At 47.1% G+C, this 27,214-nt stretch overlaps 1 protein-coding gene and 3 long non-coding RNA genes across 5 annotated transcripts in view; 3 read left to right on the top strand and 1 right to left on the bottom strand.

The window, feature by feature from the left end:
* GPR173 (G protein-coupled receptor 173) overlaps positions 1–25,996 on the bottom strand; it is a 30,785-nt gene extending 4,789 nt beyond the window's left edge. Inside the window, exons 1-2 of one of the 2 annotated variants that reach the window (XM_015127437.3) lie at positions 25,308–25,996; positions 24,609–24,691 (exon numbers count right to left, since the gene is read on the bottom strand). The gene's annotated coding sequence lies outside the window, so the exon portion shown is untranslated. The remainder of the gene's footprint in view (positions 1–24,608; positions 24,692–25,307) is intronic. The other variant, XM_015127438.3, reaches the window with a different exon arrangement.
* Positions 456–18,546, top strand: LOC144338674 (uncharacterized). The gene is made up of 2 exons (XR_013412953.1): positions 456–2,401; positions 17,337–18,546. It is a non-coding gene; the product is annotated as an uncharacterized LOC144338674 (long non-coding RNA).
* On the top strand, positions 5,461–10,161 carry LOC144338676 (uncharacterized). The gene is made up of 2 exons (XR_013412955.1): positions 5,461–5,775; positions 7,166–10,161. It is a non-coding gene; the product is annotated as an uncharacterized LOC144338676 (long non-coding RNA).
* On the top strand, positions 19,771–23,393 carry LOC144338673 (uncharacterized). Its single transcript, XR_013412952.1, has 3 exons — positions 19,771–20,232; positions 22,535–23,143; positions 23,339–23,393. It is a non-coding gene; the product is annotated as an uncharacterized LOC144338673 (long non-coding RNA).
* Positions 25,997–27,214: the final 1,218 nt, after the last annotated feature.

Below are 27,214 nucleotides of genomic sequence, written 5' to 3'. Positions count from 1 at the left end.
ACTCACTGACTCTCCTCTGAAAGAACACTACATAGCACATCATGGTAGGCTCTCAGTGGCAATATATCAAATGAATTGATTGAGGGATTAAATGGACTGGGACTGTGGGTCAGAGAGGGCGCCCTGGAGACATCCAGGCAGGATTCGCTACAAGAGCAGCCTGCGGGGTACACCTGGCAGTGAGAGCAGCGCAGCAAAGCTGTGGGAAAGAGGAGAGCTCTGGGAGTGTGGGGATGTGACTAGGTAACAGCACAGGTCCCAGGGGGAAGGCAGTGAGGCAACTGGGCAGAAACTGGGGAAGCTCAGGATGATTGTTGGGGCTGGGCTGGGGCTGGGCTGGGATTAGGGGGTGCAACTTGAGTGGATGTCTTCCTATTCCTTCCCTCCCAGGAAAGGTCTCCCCTCTGCATGTTTTCCAGGTCAATCCAGCCTGGCCTGCCACCTGGGGCCTGGCCTTTTTTTTTTTTTTTTTAGACAGAGTCTTGCTCTGTTGCCCAGGCTGGAGTACAGTGGCACAATCTCAGCTCACTGCAACTTCCGCCTCCCGGATTCAAGTGATTCTCGTGCCTCAGCCTCCCAAGTAGCCGGAATTACAAGCACACGTGCCACCACGTCTGGCTAATTTTTGTATTTTTGGTAGAGACAGGGTTTCGTCATGTTGGCCAGGCTGGTCTCCAACTCATAACCTCAAATGATTCTCCCGCCTTGGCCTCCCAAATTGTTGGGATTACAGGCGTGAGCCACTGTGCCCGAGCCAGGCTTTTTGATGGCACCCTGAAATCTCAGAGCCCATGGCAGGAGGCCAAACTAGCCCTTAGAAAGTGCTAGGGCAGGGGCTGAGCAGAAATGGGGTTGGTGGGCTCCCTTTCAGCCCTTCAAGGCCTGACAGCCCCCTCAGACTGTGGAACAGCCCACAGCTGGGTGAATGTAAACACATACACACACACACACACACACACACACTCTCTCTCTCTCTCTCTCTTTTACCTGGAGGGGAGGCAGAGGGAAAAGGATAAAGACAGAGAGAGACTGAATGTAAGAGAAAGGCCAGAGAGATACAGAGAGAGAGAAGGAGAGAGAGGTGTGTGTGACAGAGACAGATGGAGACATAGGAGGGAGAAAGAGACAGAGAAAGAAACAGAGAAAGGGTCCTTACAGAGAGGAAGAGAGAGACAGAAAGGGGAAGAAGGGTGAAAATGAGAGTGAGAAAAAAGAGACAGAGACACACACAGAAACCAGCACGCCAGACAGAGAAGGGAGAGAAATAGAGACAGAGAGAGAGAGAGAGAGAGCGCAAGAGAGAGAAAAGGAGAGCAGGGAGAGGGCTAATGCCATGAAAGAAAGAAAAACAGAGATGGGGTGGGGTGGGGCAGAGATAAGAGAGGGGCGCTGGAGACAGATAAGAGACAGAGACAGAAATAAAGACGGAGATAGAGAGGGAGACACGGAGAGCCACACTAAGACCGAGAAGGTGGATAATGCTGCGTAGCCCTGAGTCTCAGTGAAAACAAAAGCTAAAGATAAAACAAAAACTCCCACATCCCCCGAAACAATAGCCGCAAACAAACAAAACCCTGGGAAAGCTCGGGACATGTTACAAACAAGTGAGGAGAGGGTCTTCCTCCGCAGACTGGCAGCCGCAGCCCGGGCCCAGCTGAGGCTCAAGACGCGTGCAAACACAGAACACGCGCATACCTGCTCGAGCCCAGACACCTGCACACCTCCTCCCCCCATAAACAGTCTACTGCTGTGGACATCCTCAGACAGCAACCCGCTCTTGCATGAGGAACGCGTGCGCACGCATGCAACACACACACTCACACATACGCACACACGCACACGGAGGCAGAGGTACATCTTGTACTCTGCCGCGTTCACACAGGTACGCAATGTACCCTCTTCGAGCGCCAGCGCTTCGTCCTCAACAAAGGCGTTACTGCCCTCTAGGGGACATTTTGGAAATTTGTGTAGGAGCATTTTTGATGGCCACAATGCTGGGGTGTAGGGTGTCCTTCTGACATTTAGGAGTCGGGGAGGATGTTGGCCATCCAGTAATATGGGGGACAGTCCCACGCAGCCAACATGTCCCGCATCCTCTAGGACTTTGGACTTTTAAGTAAGTGAACCTAGAGTCTATTTCACAGATAAACACCATTTTTTTCTCTTGATTTTAACATACCCCTAATTATCCAGGAACGTGGCTGTCATGTAAGTAAAGAGGAGGCTGCACTTTGGTTTGGGATGAGCTTTCCTTAGAGTTGTTGACTATTTTAGAAAATCTCACCTCCAAGGCCTGTGCCTGTCATTTTCCTGCACGTCCTGCCTCTGATGTTTCCCCTTCTCCTAAATCCATATTTACCCAGTATAAGACATTGGGGGCCGGACACAGTGGCTCACGCCTGTAATCCCAGCACTCTGGGAGGCCGAGGTGGGCGGATCACCTGAGGCCAGGAGTTTGAGACCAGCCTGACCAACATGGAGAAACCCCGTCTCTAATAAAAATAAAAAATAGAAAATTAACAGGATGTGGTGGCGCATGCCTGTAATCCCAGCAACTGGGGAGGCTGAGGCAGAAGAATCACTTGAACCTGGGAGGCAGAGGTTGTGGTGAGCCGAGATTGCGCCACTGCACTCCAGCCTGGGCAACAAGAGCAAAACTCCGTCTTAAAAAACAAAAAACACTTTGGGAGGCCGAGACGGGCGGATCACGAGGTCAGGAGATCGAGACCATCCTGGCTAACACGGTGAAACCCTGTCTCTACTAAAAAATACAAAAAACTAGCCGGGCGAGGTGGCGGGCGCCTGTAGTCCCAGCTACTCGGGAGGCTGAGGCAGGAGAATGGTGTGAACCCGGGAGGCGGAGCTTGCAGTGAGCTGAGATCCGGCCACTGCACCCCAGCCTGGGCGACAGAGCGAGATTCCGTCTCAAAAACAAACAAACAAACAAACAAACAAACAAAAAACAAAAACACACATTGGGAGCCTCTAATTACTTCCTTGAATCTCCTGGAGAGTGTCATGCCCAAGCATTTACAAATTGAAATACAAATCATTTTCTTATAAATCATTTTCCTTTTATTTCTTATTTGTATTTTAGTTAATACAAAATGGATATTGTATAAAATATGGATTTTCTTTTCAAATTTACATGTGCAAAGGGCCGGCCACGGTGGCTCACACCAGTAATCCCAGCACTTTGGGAGACTGAGGTGGGCGGATCGCCTGAGGTCAGGAGTTCGAGACCAGCCTGGCCAACATGTTGAAACTCCATCTATACTAAAAGTACAAAATTAGCTGGGCATGGTGGCATGCACCTGTAATCCCAGCTACTCGGGAGGCTGAGGCAGGAGAATCACTTGAACCCGGGAGGCGGAGGTTGCAGTGAGCTGAGATTGTGCCATTGCACTCCAGCCTGGGCAACAAGAGTGAAACTCCATCTCAAAAAAGAAAAAATTACATATGCAGAGAGATTATGTTACCTGAGAACTTCATTTCCAGACAGTAAAGGGGTGTTACAAAATATCCATTACATAGAAGAGGGCACTGCATATGAGACGGCTGAAAATTGTTCACATACACAGACACACTCAGATACCCATTCATTCACACACACACACACGTGCAATGGTCCACAACACCACCTTTATAACTCCCCTAACACATACATGGATGAACGAGATCTCAAACACTGACAGATAGGTACACACAAGCAAACTTACCCACATATACTTTCATTAACACAGACATATATACACTCATTAACCCAATATAGCTGATTATTCAAATCCTCTCACATATTCAGACACAACACAGATATACACAAAGTTGTATATTGATATTGTCACATATATAAACACTGTCACAATATTAACACTCAGATTCAAAGTTACTTACATATGCCAGCAGGCTGACATACACTTGAACCCTACCACGTGTGTGTATGCAAACACACACACACAAACACACACAGGTATAGTACATAGAATTCCCCTCAGAGACCTACAGATATATATGCACTGAGAAAAAAGCAGGCAAGTAAAAAACTGCTCACATATACACACACACGCTCTAACACAAAGAGACAGATTCAAACTCTCTCACATAGATCAGGTGTGCTCACCAAGACAAATATGTATATCCTGGTACATGTACACACACACACTCATTCACATATACACTCCCACCCATGAACAGACTTATAACAGCTCCAACACACACACAGAGAGGCACACTCATACACTTTAGCAATACGCAAAGAAACACAAGGATAAAAATTGCATATTGTACATATACAGACACACAAAGACAAGTACACATGGGCAAATATGTGTACACATATAAACTTGCTCATGCACAGATACACTTAACTGATATACACATCCTGCAACAGGTATATCCCTAGAGCCAAACCTGCTCATGTGCAGAGACCAGCTAACTCTTGCACTTATAAGTGGACAAACAATCAGAGCTGCCCAGCTGGTAGGCTCCTACCACAGCAAAGGGCTAGAGTAAGAATGGCTCCAGAGCAACCATGTGCAAAGGGAGGTGGTAACTGTTTTCATCACTTCCCACTGAAACATTCCAGATAGTACGATTATTACTTTGCTATTTGTTTATCATAAGTGAGGTTTTGGGGTTTGGCCTATACCTATGTGGACGATGTTTGTTTTTGTTTTCCTGTTTTTTTTTTTTTTTAATTTTTTTTAAGAGTCAAGGTCGGTCGGGAACGGTGGCTCACGCCTGTAATCCTAACACTTTGGGAGGCCGAGGTGGGAGGATCACTTGGGCCAGGAGTTCTAGACCAGCCTGGCCAACATGGTGAAACCCTGTCTCTAGTAAAAATACAAAAATTAGCTGGGCGTGGTGGTGCACGCCTGTAATTCCAGCTACTCCAGAGGCTGAGGCAGGAGAAACGCTTGAACCTGGGAGGTGGAGATTGCAGTGAGCTGAGATCATGCCACTGCACTCCAGCCTGGGTGACAGAGTGAGACTCTGTCTCAAAAAAAAAAAAAAAAAAAAAGACAAAAGTCTCGCTCAGTCACCCAGGCTGGAGTGTGGTGGTGCAATCATAGCTCACTGCAGCCTCAAACTCCTGGGCTCAGCCCCGCAAGATGCTGGGATTACAAGCCTGAGCCATCACGCCTAGTCTTCATTTTTGAAAATTTATTTATTTATTTATTTATTTATTTATTTAGGGTCTCGCTCTGTCACCCAGGCTGGAGTGCATTGGCATGAACCTCAACCTCCTAGGCTCAAGCAATCTTCCTACCTCAGCCTCAGAGTAGCTGGGACTACAGGGATGTGCCACTATGCCCGGCTAATTTTTTAAGTTTTTTTTGGTAGAGATGCAGTCTTACTATGTTGCCCAGGCTAGTCTTAAATTCTTGGGCTCAAGAAGTCCTCCTGCCTCAGCCTCCCAAAGTCTTGGGATTATAAGCATGAACCATTGCACCCCGCCTGTTTTTCTTTTAATTTGATTTTCTTCTTATTTTTCCACAAGTTTTTTTCTTCTTCAAAAATAGGAGGGCTGTCTCATCACCAAGAAACAGAGAAAAAATAGAAGTGTTGTATGATTGTTGCTATGTGGACTATTATATAGTATTAGGTGTTTCTAAAGAGAATAGTATTATTTTATTTTTCTGATTGTTACTTCTTTATAAAAAAACTTTTTATTATAGCACATTTCAAACACTAAAACATAGAGAGAAGGCCGGACGCGGTGGCTCACACCTGTAATCCTAGCACTTTGGGAGGCCTAGGTGGGCGGATCACAAGGTCAGGAGATCGAGACCATCCTGGCTAACATGGTGAAACCCTGTCTCTACTAAAAGTACAAAAAAAATTAGCCAGGCATGGCAGCGGGTGCCTGTAGTCCCAGCTACTCCGGAGGCTGAGGCAGGAGAATGGCGTGAACCTGAGAAGCGGAGCTTGCAGTGAGCCGAGGTCGTGCCACTGCACTCCAGCCTGGGCGACAGAGCAAGACTCCGTCTCAAAACAAAAACAAAAACAAAAACAAAACAAAACAAAAAAAACAAGACAAAACAAAAAGTAGAGAGAATACTGTAATGAACCTCAGTGGATCCACTGCCCAGACTCACCAATCACCAACTCATAGCTAGTCTCATTCTGCCTATAACCCTACCCACTTCCCTCACTCCCAGTATTCTGAAGCATATCTATTATATCATTTCATCCTTAAGTATCTCAGTATCTACTCCTAAAAGGTCAGGACTCTTTTAAAAAGATTACAACAATATCATTTTTATCATTTCTTGGTTTATTTAATGATTTACTTGTGATTGGTATTTGATACTAAAAAATTAACCAAATCTGATTCTTGGTGGGATTTCATACTTATTATCTTTTGTTTTTACACAAAAATATTTGTCAATAAATGAATGAAGCCCAACAATAGTTTAATTGAGTTGCTTTATGACTTTGTTTCAAAGTGTTGCTTTCTTAAGAATGCAGAGAAAAATCAGTTTTCAGAACTCACAGAGGTCTGCTGACCCCTTCAATAGAAAGATTTGGAATTTTTAAAGCATCTCGCAGGGCAAATTGAGAAACTGGGATCTTTATGAGATGGGTTAGAATATTTTTAGCTGGAGCTCAACCAGCTAGTGACAGGGTTTCATGATTAACAAGTAAAGCTAAGACGCCCCTCCCAGTAGAATCTCACAGGTTAGCAGTGTGCAGGGAAATTATCTACACTATTTTTAAGACCAATGAGGTAAAGGGAATAGGAAAGGGGCCATTTTCAATTATTGCTGTTAGGAGATACACTGGTGACAGGTCAAAGGGCATTGAGATGACACTAACTTAGATGTTCAATCAGAAAGGTTTTCATTTTCCTTTTCTTTTTTTCTTTTTTTTTCTTGTTTTGAGACGGAGTCTTGCTCATCGCCCAGGCTGGAGTGCAGTGGTTCGATCTCGGCTCACTGCAAGCTCAGCCTCCCAGGTTCACGCCATTCTCCTGCCTCAGCCTCCCGAGCAGCGGGGACTACAGGCGCCCGCCACCACGCCCGGCTATTTTTTTTTTTTTTTTAATAGAGATGGGGTTTCACCGTGTTAGCCAGGATGGTCTCGATCTCCTGACCTCGTGATCCACCCGCCTCGGCCTCCCAAAGTGCTGGGATTACAGGCTTGAGCCACCGCGCCGGGCCAGGTTTTCATTTTCTACCCATGCATCTATGGATATTGACATTGCATAGTTTACAGTACTAGGTAGAAACTTGAAGAGAAGTACAAGAAGCACCAACATAAACTAAGGTTGAAATATTCAAAGTGATACACGAATATTTTGAAATACTGTGGAAACTGCATAAGTCTGTGGACAAATGCTGCTGCTCACAACAGCAGTTTGTTTGGAAAACGCTGAGATTCATTTACTGAGGAGCCCTCACCTGTAAGTTTGTCTGTAGGTCTCATTTCCACAGTAAATTATGCCAGATGAATGTAATTAAATCCAAGACATTTCCCAACTGCCTTTCAGCTTTCTGTAAGGAATTGGGATCAGTACATTCTTCCGTGTTGTTTTAAACCTAAGTGTGTAGAGATTTGGTAATAATAATAATAACAATTGTGTGAGGTAAAAGAAACATGGCAACATTTCTTTGTGAATGCTTCTCATTTTTCAGATTTTTTTTTTTTTTTTTTTTTTTTTTGGAGCCTCGCTTTGTTGCCCAGGCTGGAGGGCAGTAGTGCAATCTCGGCTCACTGCCACCTCCGCCTCCAGGGTTCAAGCGATTTTCCTGCCTCAGCCTCCCAAGTAGCTGGGACTACAGGCACACACTGCCATGCCCAGATAATTTTTTTGTATTTTTCGTAGAGACGGGGTTTCACCATGTTGCCCAGGCTGGTTTCGAACTCCTGAGCTCAGGCACAGATTTTATGTTTACTGGCTTCAACAAATGGCTTTTTTTTGCACACGAATAAAGTTACATAAAAAATGTTAAAGACACTAAAGAATAGAGTGGAGAGTACTGACAGAGTTTATGGATTCGAAGCAAAACTTCAACTTAGGAGATGTGAAGTCAAGTGTGGTTCCCTGGGTGATGTTTATTTGGTGTTGCAAAAGAAGACTTGTTAGGGTCAGTAGAGCAATGTCTGCATTCACTAAGGGGAAAAGCTTCATCACTTTTTTTTTTTTTTTGAGACGGAGTCTCGCTCTGTTGCCCAGGCTGGAGTGCAGTGGCCGGATCTCAGCTCACTGCAAACTCCGCCTTTCGGGTTCACGCCATTCTCCTGCCTCAGCCTCCCGAGTAGCTGGGACTACAGGCGCCCACCACCTCGCCTGGCTAGTTTTTTTTTTTTTTTAATTTTTTAGTAGAGACGGGGTTTCACCGTGCTAGCCAAGATGGTCTCGATCTCCTGACCTTGTGATCCGCCCGTCTCGGCCTCCCAAAGTGCTGGGATTACAGGCTTGAGCCACTGTGCCCAGCCATCATTATTTTAAGATACACAAAATGAAAATTTTCTGTTGCATTCCATTTGTGAGCATTTATTTATTTATCTATCTATTTTGGAAACAGGGTCTCACTCTGTCACCCAGGCTGGAGTGCAGTGAGGTGATCATGGCTCACTGCAGCCTCAACCTCCCAGGTTCAAGCAATCCTCCCACCTCAGCCTCCTGAGTAGCTGGGATCACAGGCACGTGCCACCGTGCCCGGCTAATTTTTGTATTTTTGGTAGAGATGAGGTTTCGTCACGTTGCCTAGATTGGTCTTAAACTCCTGGGCTCAAGCAATCCTCCCACCTCAGCTTCCCAAAGTGCTGGGATTACAGGCATGAGCCACCGCACCTGCATTTGTTACATGAAATTTCATATTTGATTGAAAGAAAATAGAGATGCTAGATTTAAAAAAGAATCCTCCCTTTGAAGCACAACATTCAAAAACTACAAATTATCCAAATTCTGCTTATTTGTCGAGAAACGAGTTTTAACCCAATAAAAAAATACTCTTTGACCATTTGCTGCAACCTACTTATGCCAGCAATTTCCTGTTGATGGTGACTACCAAAAGATAGAAAAGATCATGTAGCTATTTCAAGCACAAAACCTTAGTTTCTGCCTGGCCATGACAAGAACAAGAGAATTATAAAAGGAAGGTGGAAAAGGAAGGCACGAATAAGCAGTTGTTCCATTTCTTAAGAAAGGTGGGTATGGTGTGAAAGCACCAGCCATATTCAACACTAGAAACTGCACCTGAGGCTTCTGAGAAACCAAAGGGTTATCTGATGACCCCAAAGCTTGTGTTTCTGAGGTCAGCTCTGCTGACCTGTAGAATGATGCAGCTACATTTCATACATTCAAGTTAATTACTGAGGACATTAGGTCAAACATCGGATTGTGTCTGAACAATCTCCATGGAATGTGTCTTACCTTCAACAACATGCTTTCCAAGATCAAAAAGTGGCAGGCCACAATAGAAGTTTATATCTGTGTCAAAACTACCAATTGTTATTTACTTAATTTCCTTTGTTTGAGCTTTCACCAAGAAACACAATAACTTGATGTAGAAGATCTATGCTCAGCATCAGTGGATTTGCCAAATCAAGATTAAAATGACCATAAATGAATCAAAGGACCATAGAATAAATCAAACCACTTATGACTTGATCAGAAGTGGGCATGGATGTTGACCACTACAAATTCACATTAGTGAATTTAAAAGTTATGGTCTGCTATGGTTTGAATGTGTCCCCTAAAGTTCATGCATTAAAAACTTAATCCCCAATGCAACAGTGTTGACAGGTGGGACTTTTAAGAGGTAATGAGGTTATGAGGACTCTTCCCTCATAAATGGATGAATGCTGTTATTACAGGAGTAGGTTGCTTATCACAGAAACGGGTTCCTGATAAAAGGATGAGTTCTACCCACTTCCCTTCTCTCTTTGTCATGTGCACATGCTCTCTTGCCCTTCTGCCTTCCACCATGGGATGATGTAGCAAGAAGGCTCTCACCAGATGTAGCCACATGATCTTGGACAGCCCAGCCTCCAGAATGATAAGAAATAAAATAAAATCTCTCTCTCTCTCTTTTTTTTTTTTTTTTTTTTTTGAGACAGAGTCTCGCTCTGTCACCCAGGCTGGAGTGCAGTGGCGTGATCTAGGCTTGCTGGAACCTCTGCCTCCTGGGTACAAGTGAGTTTTGTGCCTCAGCCTCCCAAGTAGCTGGGACTACAGGCACCTGCCACCAGGATGCCCAGCTAATTTTTATATTTTTAGTAGAGATGCAGTTTCACCATGTTGGCCAGGCTAGTCTTGAACTCCTGACCTCAAGCAATCCTCCTGCCTCAGCCTACCAAAGTGCCGGGATTACATGCGTGAGCCACCACGCCTGGCCTAAAATCTCTGTTCTTCACAAATTACCAGTCTCAAATATTCTGTTATAGTAGCGCAAAATGGACTAAGAAGATTGGTGCCAAGAATAGGGCTGCTACTATAATGTCTGAAAATGTGGAAGTGGCTTTGAAACTGGGTAATGGGTAGAGGTTGAAAGAATATGGAAGAGCAGGCTAGAAAAAGCCTGTAATGCCATTAATAGGGGGTTAAGGGTGATTTTGGTTGAGGCCTCAGAAGAAGACAAGTGCTATAGGGAAAGGCTAAACTTCCTCAGGGATTACTTAAGTGGCCATGATCAGTTCTGATGCTCATGTGTTAAAAATGTAATCGCCAAGTGGTTCTGATCATGACCACTTAAGTAATCCCTAAGGAGATTTAGGCTCCTTAGCTTTATTTCTAATCCCATGATCAGAAATATGGACAGTAAAGGCCATTTTGATGAGGTCTCCAATGGAAATGAGAAATAAGGTATTAGAAACTGGAATAAAAGCCACCTTTGTTATATGCGTGCGAAGATTTGGCAGAATTGTGTTCATGTCCTAGGACTTTGTGGAAGGCAGAATTTAAGAGTCATAAACCAGCATATATAGCAGAAAAAAAATCTAAGCAGCAAAGTGAGATGCTGCATGACTACTTTTGGCTATGTACAGCAAAACGAGAGAAAAATGATTTAAAGACAGAATTTATAATTAAAAGAGAAGCAGAACAGAAAGATTTGGAAAACTCTCAGCCTGACCATGTAAAAAATACAAAAGCGTGTTGGGGAGAGAATACTAAGGGTGTGACCAAGAGACTGCTAAAGAGACTAACATGGGTAGAAGGAAGCCAGATTCTATTCAGAGGCCTTTGAGGCAAGCTAGGATCTTGAGGGCAAGGTTTCTAGAGAGGTATCCCTAGGACTTCAGCATTTGCTGCCCTGTGCCACCTTGGGACTCTGCTCCTTCAATTCTGAAGCAACACCCCTTGGCTGCCCCTGCTGTGGCTCAAGCAGGCCTCAGTGCAGCTCTACTTGCTGCTCCAGAAAGTATAACCTGTAAACCTTGGTAGTGTCCACATGGTGCTAATTCTGTAGGCACACAGAATGCAAGAGTTGTGGAACCATGGCTTCCTTCGTCTAGATTTCCAAGAATTTCATGGACAGCTTGGGGAACCACACAGAGACTTGTCATAGGGATGGAGCCACTGCAGAGGGCCCCCACTAAGGCAACACTTAATGGAACTGTGGGAGTGGGGCTGTCCAAGACCACAGAACTATAGGACCACGAATGTGCAACTCCAGCCTGGGAAGGCTGGAGGCATGAGATTTCAACCCATGAGAGCTGCTGGGTAGACTGAGCCCAGCAAAGCCATAGGGGCAGGGCTGCTCAAGGCCTTGGGGGCCCAGCCCAGCTCTAGTGTGCCCAGGACGCAGGATGCAGAATCAAAGATCATTCTCCAGCTTCAAGACTTAATGTTGGCTGGGCATGGTAATCCCAGCAGTTTGAGAGGCTGAGGTGGGTGGATCGCTTGAGCCCAGGAGTTCGAGACCAGCCTGGGCAACATGGCCAAATCCCATCTCTACAAAAGCTCTGGGGGCTGAGATGAGAGGATCGCTTGAGCCCAGGAGGTTGAGGCTGCAGTGAGCTGTGACACCGTGATCACATCACTGTACTCCAGCCTGGGTGACAGAGAGGGAGACCTTAACTCACACACACACACACAAAAGACAATGTTGTTTTCTCTGTTGGATTTTGGACTTACTTGGGACCAGTTACCCCTTTCTTCTTGCCTATTTCTCCCTTTTGGAATGGGAATGTCTATCCTATGCCTGTCCCACCACTGTATTTTGGAAGAACGTAATTCGCTATTTTCACAGGCTAACATCTGGAGAGAAATTTGCCTCAGGATGAATTGCACCTGGAGTCTCTCCTGTCTGATTCAAATGGGACTCTTGATTTTGGATTTCTGAGTTGGTGCTGGAACGAGTCAAGACTTTGGGGCTATTGGGATGGAATGAATCTATTTTAGACGTGAGAAGGACATGGATTTTGGGAGTTAAGGAAGAATGCTATGGCTCGAAAGTGTCCTCTGAAGTTCATGTGTTGGAAACCTAATCCCCAATGCAACAGTATTGAGAAGTGAGACCTTTAAGAAGTGATGAGGTAATGAGGGCTCTGCCCTCATAAACAGATTAATCCTGTTTTCATGGGAGTGGGTTTCTATCGTAGGAAGGGTTCCTGATAAATAGATGAGTTCGGCTCCCTTCTCCTCTCTCTTCTCTCATCTCTCTTCTCTCTTCCCTCTTCCCTCTTCTCTCTCTTCTCTCTTCTCTCTTCTCCTCTCTTCTCCTCTCCTCTCCTCTCCTCTCCTCTCCTCTCCTCTTCTCTCTCTAATGCAAAAACGTGTTCTCTTGCCTTTCTGCCCTCCACTATGGGATGGTGCAGGAAGGAGGCCCTTGCTAGATACATGCCCCTCAACCTTGGACTTCCTAGCCTCCGGAACTGTAAGAAAGAAATCTCTGCTTGTTAAAAATTATCCAGTCTCAAGTATTCTGTTAGAGCAGCACAAAACAGACTAAGACATGTTTCTAGAAGTGAGCTCAAGTGTGTCATAAAAAAAAAAAACGGAAAAGATTTCATTTGAAAGTTGTACACAAATTCAATATTTAATAACTCCCCCAAAACTCTGCATTTTAATTTTTCTTCCTGTAATTGTATAATGTGAGGAAAATGTAAGAAATTCCTTTTCACCCAACTCTAGTACCCCTAACCCTCTTCAGTTTACTCCAGTGTGCCATAAAATATTTCACTTTCTCTGTGTGCCAGGTTGTGAATGCCCTAATACATTTACATCTAGTCACATTACATAGAAACACTAGCACATACAGAGACAGATATGTGCACATGGGGACATGTGTACATGGAAATTCAAATTTGCACTCACATTCAGACCAGCCGATAAGCACAATGAGACACTCATACACAGACACACAAACATGCCCCCTCAACTGCACAGAAACAGCTAGGCATGCATGTAGATACCCACACCAGCAAATTGATCAAAGATACACACACATACAATACACAGATATAACTATATAACTGCCTTTCTATAGAAATACAGGCCTACAGTCTCAGACTGTACAGACGCTTCCAGAGGAGGACGGTGACATTTTTACTCCCTTTTTGAGGCTAACCGTATACCATTTTGTATATCAGCTATGCACAGCCAGAGATGGGTAGGGGGCGCGGAGCAGGGGTGAAGGGCTGTAGGGGCACCCCAATCAGAAATTTCTAACTTTTTGTTAATAATTAATCCCCTTCCCACTGTGGTTTCTGTTGTCTTTTTTTTTTTTTTTTTTGAGTCGGAGTCTCGCTCTTGTTGCCCAGGCTGGAGTGCAATGGTGCGATCTTTGCTCACTGCAACCTCCACCTCCCGGGTTCAAGTGATTTTCCTACCTCAGCCTCCCGAGTAGCTGGGATTACAGGCACCCACTACCATGCCCGGCTAATTTTTGTATTTTTTGTAGAGATGGGGTTTCACCATGTTGGCCAGGTTGGTCTCAAACTCCTGACCTCAGGTGATCCACTTGCCTCAGCCTCCCAAAGTACTGGGCCACCGCGACCGGCCGTCATTTTTTTTATTAAAAAAATTTTTTTTGGCTGGATGCGGTGGCTCACGCCTGTAATCCCAGGACTTTGGGAGGCCTGGGTGGGTGAATTACCTGAGGCCAGGAGTTCGAGACCAGCTTGGCCAACATGGAAAAACCCTGTCTCTACTAAAAATACAAAAATTAGCCGGGTGTGCTGGAGCATGCCAGTAATCCCAGCTACTCGGGAGGTTGAGGCACGATAATCGCTTGAACCTGGGAGGCAGAGGTTGCAGTGAGGTAAGATCGTGCCGCTGCACTCCAGCCTGGGTGACAAGAGCAAGGTTGTGTCTCAAAAAAAATTTTTTTTCACTTTTTACCTCTTGTGTATACGTAGGGAGTTTACAGGGAAATATGTACTTTATGGAATAAATTTTAAGCACTATATACGTGTGTGTGTGTGTGTATGTGTGTATGTATATATATATACTTTTTAAAAAATTTTTTTTTTGAGACAGGGTCTCCCTCTGTCACCCAGGCTGGAGTGCAATGGCGAGATCTTGGTTCACTGCAGCCTTGAACTCCTGGGCTCAAAGGATCCTCTCACCTCAGCCTCCCAAGTCGCTGGGACTACAGGCATGTGCCACCATGCCCGGCTAATTTTTCTATTTTTTGTAGAGACAGGTTCTGGGTTTTTTTGTTTTTTTTTTTTTTTTGAGACATGGTCTCACTCTGTCACCCAGGCTGGAGTATAGTGGCATGTTCATGGCTCACTGCAGCCTCGAACTCCTGGGCTCAAGTGATCCTCCTACCTCAGCCTCCTGAGTAGCTGGGACTATAGGTGCACACCACTACACCTGGCTAATTTTTCTATTTTTTGTAGAGATGGGGTTTTGCCATATTGCCCAGGCTGGTCTCAAACTCCTGGGCTCAAGCAATCTGTCCACCTTGACCTCCCAAAGTGCTAGGATTACAGGTGTGAGTCACCACACCTGGCCTAAAACATATTTTATTTAAAATAAAGTAATGGAGCTTTAATCTTACAGAGCTAAATTACTGATTATATATTTGTTGAGCTGATTTAAGGGTTAAAAAAAATCTATTTAACAAAAATTAAATGGCCGGCATGGAGGCAGAGGTTGCAGTGAGCCGAGATCGTGCCACTGCACTCCAGCCTGGGCGACAGAGTGAGACCCTGTGTCACACATAAAAATTGTATTGAGAGTTTTATTTTTATTTTATTTTATTTTTTATTTTTTGAGATGGAGTCTCACTCTGTCGCCCAGGCTGGAGTGCAGTGGAGTGATCTCGGCTCACTGGAAGCTCCGCCTCCCGGGTTCACACCATTCTCCTGCCTCAGCCTCCCGAGTAGCTGGGACTACAGGCGCCCACCACCACGCCTGGCTAAAATTTTTGTATTTTTAGTAGAGACGGGGGTTTCACCGTGTTAGCCAGGATGGTCTCGATCTCCTGACCTCGTGATTCGCCCACCTCGGCCTCCCAAAGTGCTGGGATTACAGGCGTGAGCCACCACGCCCTGCCGAGAGTTTTATTTTTTAACTTCAAAGCCTTCTTAATAGTCTTTCTTCTACGGAAAAAAAAAAAGGGAATACAGGTCTAGGCGAAATGCGTTCACCATTTACATAGGCACTTACAGACATACATACACATGAACCAAACTACATGAACCTACACACTTACAGATACAGTGTTACATGCACAGACATAAGAAAACATAGGTCAAGTCCTGCTCATATCCTATAGATCCAGGCCCTCCCATGCGCCACCCCACTGGTTCTTACACTAAGAGATTAAAACCCGCTCTATTACTATACAAAGCCACTGTCACAAATCTGCCCTGGAACACATCCATATACACAGAGTACAGACCTGCTCACACATACAAGCACATGGCTCAGCCTCACTGCTACACACACACAAAGGCAAGCAGGCATGTAGAGCAATGCAGACTGAAGCATACACATCCACATAGCCACTGATGTTTATAAATACAGAAAGACTCTCAGATGCACACTAGCCCTTTACACACACACACACATGCACGCACCTGGATCATCACATATAAACCTGGATACCAACCTTCTGACATTTATAGGCACTCGCAACAGAGATTCACATACATACATTTACATATTGACCCCTACAAACCTGTTTACATAGGCAGATAAAAACACGCTGGCATGCACACACAGATAGAAGCATGCTCACATGTGCAGACACACCAGCAGTGCAGGTCACACCCACACTCACAGACACTACACTAACACAGATACAGGCATGTGCACTCATACACCCAGATGTGTGTGCACTGGGAAATACACACATGGGGCCAACCCCCTCCATTCACGCCCGGGACACATGCTTCCTTTCTCACATGTTCGTGGTTTTGTATGCACACTGGGATACACAGAAGTACAAACCCACTTTCATGTACAAACACAGATACACACAGGATATGCTCATTCTGTCACACAGACACATAGACACAGATAACGGGAAATATGCACATAGAAACCCCATTCACACTTGCAGATGGACACATACTATTACACACTGGCATGGCTAATAATTATAGTAATACATAATGGCTTATATGGTGCAGAGGACTCATTACATGCCAGGCACTGTTCGAAGTGCTTTTCTTTTCTTTTTTTCTTTCTTTTCCTTCTCTTTCTTTTTCTTTTCTTTTTTTTTTTTTTTTTCTTTTTTGAGATGGAGTTTCACTCTTGTTGCCCAGGCTGGAGTGCAATGGCATGATCTTGGCTCACTGCAACCTCCACCTCCTGAGTTCAAGTGATTCTCCTGCCTCAGCTTTCCGAATAGCTGGTATTACAGGCATGCGCCACCACACCTGGCTAATTTTGTGTGTGTGTGTGGTTTTTTCTTTTTTCTTTTTTTTTAGTAGAGATGGGGTTTCTCCATGTTGGTCAGGCTGGTCTCAAACTCCCGACCTCAGGTGATCCACCCACCTTGGCCTCCCAACGTGCTGGGATTACAGGTGTGAGCCACCGTGCCCAGCCACTTTTTTTTTCTTTTTCTCTTTCTTTCTTTCTCTTTCTTTCTTTCTTTCTTTCTTTCTTTCTTTCTTTCTTTCTTTCTTTCTTTCTTTCTTTTTTTTTTTTAGATGGAGTTTCACTCTTGTCGCCTAGGCTGGAGTGCAATGGCATGATCTCAGCTCACTGCAACCTCCACCTCCCGGGTTCAAGCGATTCTCCTGCCTCAGCCTCCCGAGTAGCTGGGATTACAGGCGTGTGCCACCACGCCCAGTTAATTTTTGTATTTTTAGTAGAGACAGGGTTTTACCACATTGGCCAGGCTGGTCTCGAACTCCTGACCTCAAGTGATCCGCCTGCCTCGGCCTCCCAAAGTGCTGGGATTACAGGCGTGAGCCAATGCGTCCAGCCTCTAAGTGCTTTTCATATAACTCACCTAATCCTCATCCTATGAGATAGGTAATAGTACTCCCACTTTTACAGATAAGACACTGGGGCTTTGTTGAGCTTAGGTGACTTGCCCAAAGCCATACAGCTAATAAATGGCAGAACTAGGATTCGAACACAAAAGCTGCCTCCAGAGACCTTGCAGATCCAACTTATATGTAGAAGTACACTCACCTCATGCACAAGTACAGATACATACCACTTTAGCACAAGCACGTGCACACCCAATCCAGCTGATACACTCAGGTACAAATGGCCACACACACCTAGTCACATACATAAACAAACATGGACATGTTCACATTTACAGACATTCCAGCAGAGATATATATGCCCCGGGAAATATATATACATTCATACACATGTCCACAATCACACACCCTACCCAGACACACCCACATTATTGAACACACAAAACCTCCAGATATACCACTTGCACACTCACACACAGATACAGTCACATTCTCAGATATATTCCTCACCCAAATACTCACACATGCTATCCTCATACTCACATGATGGCCACATACTCACACATGTGGCCAGATGCAGCCACATGCACACCCCCTAGATTCACTCACACTCACACACACACCCACACACTCTCACACCACCCAGAGATGACACATCCTATTTATATATACACATCCTGATTCATAGCCATGTAGACATTCAGACACAGGCTGAGCCCTGCTCACATCCTATAGGTCTTTGTGGTCTTAGATATACCCCACACTCTCACATGCTCCAACTCAGATGTGCCCACATTCTTCTCAAATACACCTACTTTCAAACATATACCCAACACTGATACACCCACACCCTCTCACACAAATCCCATCTAAATACACCCGTTCTCATATACATACATTTCAAATGCACTTACACGCACAGGCCCTCCACACTTATGCAAACTCCCAATTCAGTACACCCACACTCTCACATCACACAGATACACTCAAACTTGTACCCCACCCCAACTCAGAGCCCTCATACCCGAACCAGGTGCACCTACAATCTCTCTCTCTCTCACACACAGTATTAAGACACACCCACAATGACACACATACCTTCCAAAGAGACTACACTTACCCACACCCCATCCAAGTACTCACATTCACAAATTCCCAAGCCAAATACATCCACACACACAGACACACACATCATTCTCATACCCATACACACACACACACACACACTCCAAATACAGCCCCACTCTCACAGTACACACACACTCCAAATACAGCCCCACTCTCACAGCCCCATCCAGACACATCCATCCTCTCCTACATCATCATCCAGATTCATCCCATATAGACCATGGAGATCCACTCAAAGCCACATGCACCACCCAGGTATAACTCCATCCACACACACAACCCACCTGGACATATCCAACTCTCACACATGCCATCCAGTGGACCTCTGCACATGCCCCACTCCCCAGATCCACCCATGCTCTCATCTCCTCCACACCACCCACAAGCACCCACACTCCATACACACACTTCCCACTCAGCTGTGCCCCCAACTCTCTTTTACACAACCCATCCAGTTATACACATTCACACCCACACCCAAGTACATATATGCCCACATTCTCCACCCAGATACAACCGAAGCTCTCATCACACGCCATCCAGACATACTTTATTGCACACTCCATCACCCAAATATACCCATGCTGTCACTCGCCTACCATCCGGATACACCCACATTCAAACCCACTCTACCCCCAATACATCCACACTCTGTCTCACACACAGCCCAAATGTACCTACACACTTTCTCTTTCACACACCATCCAGATACATCCACACCTCACATGCACCTATATTCTGATACACCCCCCCACTACATCCACACTTGCCTCCAACCCAGTTAAACCCAAACTCTCACACCTTATCCAGCGCACACTCTTCCCACAGAAGACATGCGTGCTCACACCTCTACCACACTCAGAAACACCCCCACTCTCTCTTACACACAAACACAATCTCGACCCCCAATTCTCTTAATCACCATCAGCCAGATCTACTCACACTGTACACACACAATGCAGATACATCCATACTGTCTCACACACACCACCCATACACACACTCCATAGACACCCCCAATTATATACACTCCCACCCTCACCCAGATGTGCCCAAATTCTCTTTCTCATGCACACCACCCACCCTATCTCACCATTCAGATAAACCCACACTCACATACCCTTCAAATACACACATCCTCACACATATCCCCAGCCCAACTCTCACTTATACCATCCTCCACCCACACAGGCCACTTTACATACAACCACACTGACCCCACACTCCCAAACACACCCAAATGCCTCACATGCACACCCTACCCAGAAACACCCATACACCCATGCGCTCTCTCTCTCTTTTTTTTTTTTTGTTTGAGACGGAGTCTTGCTCTGTTGCCCAGGCTGGAGTGCAGTGGTGTGATCTCGGTTCACTGCAACCTCCACCTCCTGGGTTCAAGCAATTCTCCTGTCTCAGCCTCCCGAGTAGCTGGGACTACAGGCATGCACCACCACGCCCAGTTATATTTTTAATAGAGATGGGGTTTCACCATATAGATCAGGCTGGTCTCAAACTCCTGACCTTAGGTGATCCACCCGCCTTGGCCTCCCAAAGCGCTGGGATTACAGGCATGAGCCACTGCACCCGGGACATGCTCTCTCTTACACACATGCAGACCACATCCTTTCTCTCTCACCAGATATACCAGTCTACACACACACACACACACACACACACACACACACACACATTTACTAAGATCTTTTCTTTTTTTTTTTTGTTTTTGAGACAGAGTCTCGCTCTGTCACCCAGGCTGGAGTGCAGTGGCGCTATCTCAGCTCACTGCAAGCTCCGGCTTCTGGGTTCACACCATTCTCCTGCCTCAGCCTCCCGAGTAGCTGGAATTACAGGCACCCGCCACCACACCTGGCTAATTTTGTTTTTGTATTTTTAGTAGAGACGGGGTTTCACTGTCTAGATTTCTGCCTGGATGGCATAATTTGGGTCCTCTCAGTGAAAACTATTTACCAACCCTAGATACCATACAATGCCACTCTACTCTGGGCCTTTGATGGTTGGGGGGATGAGAAGGGAGGTCTTTGTGTTTCAAAGAATCTTTTTCTAAACGGGCCTCTTTTCCCCAGTAGGACATCGGCCATGATTGGTGCCCACTTCTTGAGTGTGAATAATGACAGGAATTATCCTGAGACCCCCACAAAAGCCCAGTACATGGTCAAGGCCAGAGAAGCCCCAGAATGGGGGTCACAGGCATCAGGTGTCATAACTTGCCAATCTGCAGGATGTCTACACACTTACAGACAGTCATTGTCTCGCAGGGCACCAGTGACTCTCAGTCATACACATAAATACATACTGAGGTACACAGACTTGTAAGTATTCTCCCTTTTCATCCCCTTGCCAATAAGGCCCAATCTGCACAGGCCCAAGGCCAAGTATCTCTCTCACATCGACTGACAGACACATGCACAAACACCTACACTCATCCTTACACATGGACTCACTCACACTGTACTTAGTCACACGTCTACATCCGTTTACCCTTTTTTTTTTTCTTTTTTTTGAGACAGAGTCTTGCTCTGTCGCCCAGGCTGGAGTGCAGTGGCGCGATCTCAGCTCACTGCAAGCTCCGCCTCCCGGGTTCACGCCATTCTCCTGCCTCAGCCTCCCGAATAGCTGGGACTACAGGAGCCTGCCACCACGACTGGCTAAGTTTTGTATTTGTAGTAGAGACGGGATTTCACCATGTTGGCCAGGATGGTCTCGATCTCCTGACCTCGTGATCCACCTGCCTCGGCCTCCCAAAGTGCTGGGATTACAGGCGTGAGCCACTGCACCTGGCCTGTTTACTCTTGAACATAGGCATGCATGCATGACATACATTCACATGACATAATGCCCACGAATGACATACATTCATTCACAAACACAGGGGTACATACATGCATACCTTCACATGTCCACAGACAGACTTTGTATCACACCCAAGGAGATGATGAACAAACATGGAGACAGAGAGGCAAGCTCCCAAATGTGTGCACACACACACCCAGACATGACCACATATATTTACACACTCACACACCTGTGTGGGTGTACTCACACACCTAAACACCTAGATATGCACATGCTTGTAAATGACATGAAGTACAGATACGCAGACATTCCTAACACAGACTTGTACACACAAGTGGGCATGTTCACATGCACATAGACTTGTTCATTAATTCATTCTCATATGCATACAGTCAGACATGGAAATACAAATGTACTCACAAAACATGCTCACACTATCACAGCCAGATATGTACATCATGTACATTCCTACAAGTGCATACACCCATATGAGAAGCTACACAATAAAGAGGACTCATTTACACCTACATTCTCACAGATGGACTTGGACACAAAGGTATATTCACACACATGCACACATGGAAGTACACTCACATACACACAACTGTACATCCAGCCACACAAGAAGGACTGATCCACACTCATCACAGACACACACATCCTCACACACATCCTCTCTCTCTCACACACACACACTTAAACACACTTATAGGCTGAGAGTGGCATGCATGGACATTACCTTATATTGTGTTCTACAACATATGCTCCAGAACAAAGAGGCATTAACGCAAACACATACATGCAAATAATTAGAACTGTACAAACTGGCACATTCACACATATGAATATACCTCTGTGTATGCCTGTCTGAATGTACAGGCATACACACAGGCATATTCACACACACACACACACACACACACACGGATGTGTATGGACAGGCAGGCATATACAGACATGTTCAATGAAACACACACAGCCAGATGTTCACACATACTAGCATATACACTCACATATACACTCACAATCACTCACAGGCATATTCAAATACACATTCACACGCACTCAGAAATTCAGACAAAACACATAATGAGACATGCACATCCAAGTAGCTACTCATGCATGCCACAATCAGACATTTACTCACACATAACAGTGTACACACAAACACAATTAGACATATAGACAATGCGCCATTTCACCTATGCACACAGCATTTTGCGTGTGTGTGTGTGTTTGTGTCCAGACAGGCATACACTCCCCCACACAGACATACTCACATACACAATCAAATGTGCACACGTAGGCATACCCACAAAATAGATTTTCATTCACACACTCTCCCCTACCCATACAATTAGTTCTCCTTATACTAGTGTGCCCACCTACACTAACATTTCCCTAATCGGATGTGGACATAAAGGTTTGTCTATAGGTGATATACACTGGAACATGCACACATGGACATCTATATAATTTAAAATGCTGGAGAACCCACATACAGACATTCACAGAAAGTCAAAAGACTACCCACACAAATGCAGGACAGACACACTCATATATACACACACACATATACACCCTCTCATACATGCATGGACATGCACATATATGCCCTTGCACTCAAAAACACACCCTTTAGATGCACCTACACTCATGAGCACACACCAGTATGCACAATCAGATACAACTAGGCATTCATCTAATTGGGCAAGCACACCCAGGCATTCTGAAACCCACACACTCATACACATACAACCAGACACATACACTCAAAGAAAAACTGATGCCACACACATATACAACCAGACATTCAACAGGCCTGATGGCTCAGAGAAAACACACCCACACTCAGGCTCAAAATCAAACATGCCCATTTGATCACCCAGACAGACATGCAAAGTCATGCCCACCCCACAGTACACACACAAGCCTACCCAGATACCCACACACTCACACGCATGCCATCACACGGCCTGCTCACACACATAGGTTCATACACAGCCACATTGCCCATGAAGAGACATGCACACACAAACTACACACTCAGCCACACATTTCCAGTAACATATATACACCCATGCTCGGGCCCAGAGGCCTCCAGACCACAGACCAGGTCCTCTCCCACACCAAATGCTTCTTCAGAAAAGTCTACTTTATGCCTCAAAGTCCCCCTCCCTGCCCCCACAGAGATGGTCTTCTGTGCCTCAGTCTTTCCCCATTCCTTCTCTTCCCTTGGTCACCAACCCCACACTCTGTGTCCCATCACATCTCCATACCCCAAAATCAGCCAGCAGACCCCATTCTTCCCCCATCCCAGGCTCTAGGTGAGCAGCTCCCCGGGAGGCGTCCCTCACAGGTCTGGTTGCTGCATGGGCCACACCCCAGCTCTACCCGAAGCCCCATGATCTCAGGAGCTTCAGCCTCATCTCCAGGCCCTGCCAACCACTGACCACAGGCCAAACTCTTGCCAAGTCTCCCCTCAACAGGGAGACACATACATCACCAGGGCCAGGAAGGCTGCAGGCTGCAAGCCAGGCCTTTGCTGGCTCATGGGGGCTCAAGCCTCTGTGTGTGTATGCATGTGTGTGTGTGCACAAACAGGGACAAGTGCAGGGAAAGAAGCCTGGAGTGGGGTGGGGGAGGGAGGCTCTGCCCATAACCACTTATCATTCTCTACAAACGAGAAGTATTAACACAAGGCTTCTCCTGCCTCTCTTCCACTCCTCTCCATCTGCCCACTTGCTGCCCTCCCCAGATCTCTGCTGAGACCCTGGAGAAGAAAGACCTGTCCCTCCTCCAAGTAATCAATAACACTATTAATCATGAATAATCGGCAACAATATTGACCGTGAGCTTTGCTGACATTGCTTCAGTGCCACCTCGATGCGCATCTCTTACTTAAACGCACCAACTCATTCAATGCCTACACACACCCATCAGGGAAGGGTTATCAGTCTCTTTGACAGATGGGAAAACTGAGGTTCAGTAAGTGGCATGCTTCCGCTAAAGTTGCAGAGCTAGTAGTTGGGGGAAGTGTCCCTGGGAGGATCCATGTTCTGTATGTACCAGGCTTTCCTGCCCTTCCAGATATACAGACCTCTGGCTACTGGACACAAGGCCACAAGATCTGGGGGTTCCCAGACACAACATGGGCATCTGAAACAGAGACAGATAGCCTTGTGGTGGAGGCTGTGTCCCACACTGTAGGGACAACCATGTTGTTCCTGGCCCCTGCAGGTTGTCATGGGCTTGATCTTTGCCCCCACAGAACCATCAGGCAGCCTAGGGCCTGGAAGTGCTCCCCACTACCACCTCACCGTCCTTTAGCTCTACAGTGGCTTCCTCCCTCTAGCTGGGAACCGGCAACATCTTCAGTGGTGAGTGAGCAAAACTCTGCTACCTGTAGGGAGAGATGGAGGGGGGGTGCAGTGGTGGAGGAAGGAAGGAAGGAAAGGAGGAAAGAAGGAATGGGGGGTGGTCTGGGCTGGGAGCAGCTTCTCTGTCATGTCTACCCACCTGCTTGCTACCCAGGTGCACACATGCACACACACACACACACACACACACCCTGCCAGCAGGCCAAGGATCCTGGAAGAGAGTGGAGGAGGAGGGAGAGGGAGAGGAGCAGCCGCAAGAGGCTGAGCCTGCCCAGGGTGCAGGCATTGTAAAGGGAACACGGCCGGGATCCCAGGCATCCCTTCCACAGCCAGCACACAAGGAAAGATTAACACAGCCTCATGCCCAAACGCAACCATGATGATAAAAACAGATCCTGTGAGGGGAAACAGGTGGTGGTTCCCTTTTTCATGGGACATTTGGGATTGGGGAAGATGGGGGTAAGATGAGGAGTCCCCAGGCTTGGGTGCCAAGGAGCCCCTGTGATGGAGCAGAAAGAGACTAACAGAGTCAGAGAGAGACGGAGAGCATGGCAGTGATGGAGACTCTGAAGTATGTGTGGGGAGACAGAACAGAAGTCCCAGCCCCCAATCCTTGGTGGAGGGATGCTGACTGCTTACCTGGGCTCTCTCAGCAGGGATGTCTTAGAATCCAGGATGGGGACTCAAGCTGTCTCACCCAGGTAAATCACAGCCCGGGCCACATTGTGGGACCCTCAGTGATCTGGCAGCCAGTGACACTCCTGCTTCTGTTGCCGTGGATACAGCCGGGCTGGTCTAAATCGCAGGCATCAGGGAAAGCAGGCACCGGAGGGGTGCACTGGGTAGGGCTAGGGGTGTTGGGGAACACCAGGTGGGCAGCACACAGCCTTGGGGTGCCCAACTAGCTGGCAGGTGGGGGTCCCGGCAGGTGCTTCCTCCACTATACACTCCCACACCCATCTTCATGCTACTGCCAAGCTGGGAGGGGGGCCAGTGCTGGCCCCTGCTACCCGTCTGCCTGCCTGGCTGCCGGTCCCCCTACTCCCCCCACCACCCCCTCCGTCTGCCTGCTGGCCGCCGCCTTTTGTCCTCAGAAGACACGGTCCCCGCGGGGCCTCTGCCAAGCCTCCAGCAGATGCTCAGGGTCCGGGGCTCCTCCCTGGGAGCACACGGGCCATGGCCTGGGAGAGCCCCAGATTGGGGGGGCTCTCATCCAGGCTCACCCCGCTCCCCGGGCCTGGCGGGGATGGGGAAGAGGTGCAGGTCCACAGCCAGAGGCAGCAGCAGAGGTGGTGTTGGGGAGGGGATGGACGCCAGAAAGAGGGGGTGGGGTGGAGAGAGAGGCTGGCCTGATAGCTGTGTCCCGGGTTTTAGATCCGGGTTGAGGAGGGTGGCTCAGAGCATCCGAGGGGGGTCCTCATGCAAAACGAGGGCACTAAGGGACTGCCGGAGGGACCCTCTTGGCCTGGGAACCACCCCGGTGCACACAAATCCAGGTCCCACGATGCTGGGGACACCCATCCTGGATAGAGCATCAGTGGGGAATCTGGGGCCCTAAGCTGGACCCCATCAGGCCTGTCCGTCCCCCCTCTCCTCGATTTGCACGGTCCCTGCCTCAGGGGCGGGCGGAGGAGGAGGGAGGCAGGGAGGGAGAGGGAGGGAAGGAGGAAGGCTGAGCAGGCAGGGAGACTCCCAGCTGCCAGCCTGGTCCTCCCTGGGGCGGGGCGGGGAGGGGGGGCTGGCGAGGCCAGGGAGCAGCCGGCTGGCTGGCTGACTGGGTGGGGACGCTGGCGTGGCGACTGTGCTGCCAGGACAATAGCTGGCTGGGGAAGTCAGGTTCGGGCCTTTCTGAGATGCTCGAGAGAGGCATGAGTGGAGGTGGTGAGAGATGGCCAAGAGGCTGCTGAGAGAGCAACTCACATGGGCTGCAAGTGCAGAGGAGGCAGGGCGTAGGGGACGCTAGGGTCTGGGTCGGGACAAAGGTCCGGCGAAAGTTTCTCAAAAGCTTTTGGCTGGGAGGCATGCTTAGGGCCCGGAGAGGTGGGATTCATACACTGATTTAGAATAGGGTTCTATGGGCATTTTCCCCTGCAAGGCCTGGAGGTTGGCTGGGCGGGGGTGGGGGGGGGTGGGGGGGTGTGAAAGGAGCGCTGCCCAACTCTGAACAGCCCCCTCTCAGGATATCTCCTATGCCATCCCCACTTTCTTAGGGCCAGCAGACAGGCAGAACCCATACTTAAAGCTATGTCCCAGGACAGCAGCATAGGAGAGGTGAGGAGAATGTTTGGTAGTCAGAGATATGAAGACAAGGAAAAAAATATTTGTTTCAAATATGATTAAACTGGGACCAGATGATGCTTCAGTGGTTCTCCTAAGTTACAGCATTCAAGAATTCAAATTATCTTGATATAAGAAATTGTGTTTTATTTCCTTTCATCCTTCATCCATTGGTTCCTTCATTTATGACAAATGGCTTTATGTTAGGCCCAGTGCTGGGCACTAATAGTACCAGGTGACTCAGACCTGTGCTCTCTGCCCTTAGGAAA

Source organism: Macaca mulatta, chromosome X (genome assembly GCF_049350105.2).
Source record: "Macaca mulatta isolate MMU2019108-1 chromosome X, T2T-MMU8v2.0, whole genome shotgun sequence".
NCBI classification, from domain to species: Eukaryota; Metazoa; Chordata; class Mammalia; order Primates; family Cercopithecidae; genus Macaca; species Macaca mulatta.
The sequence above is the reverse complement of the archived record's forward strand: the minus strand, read 5'-3'. Positions and strand labels throughout refer to the sequence as shown.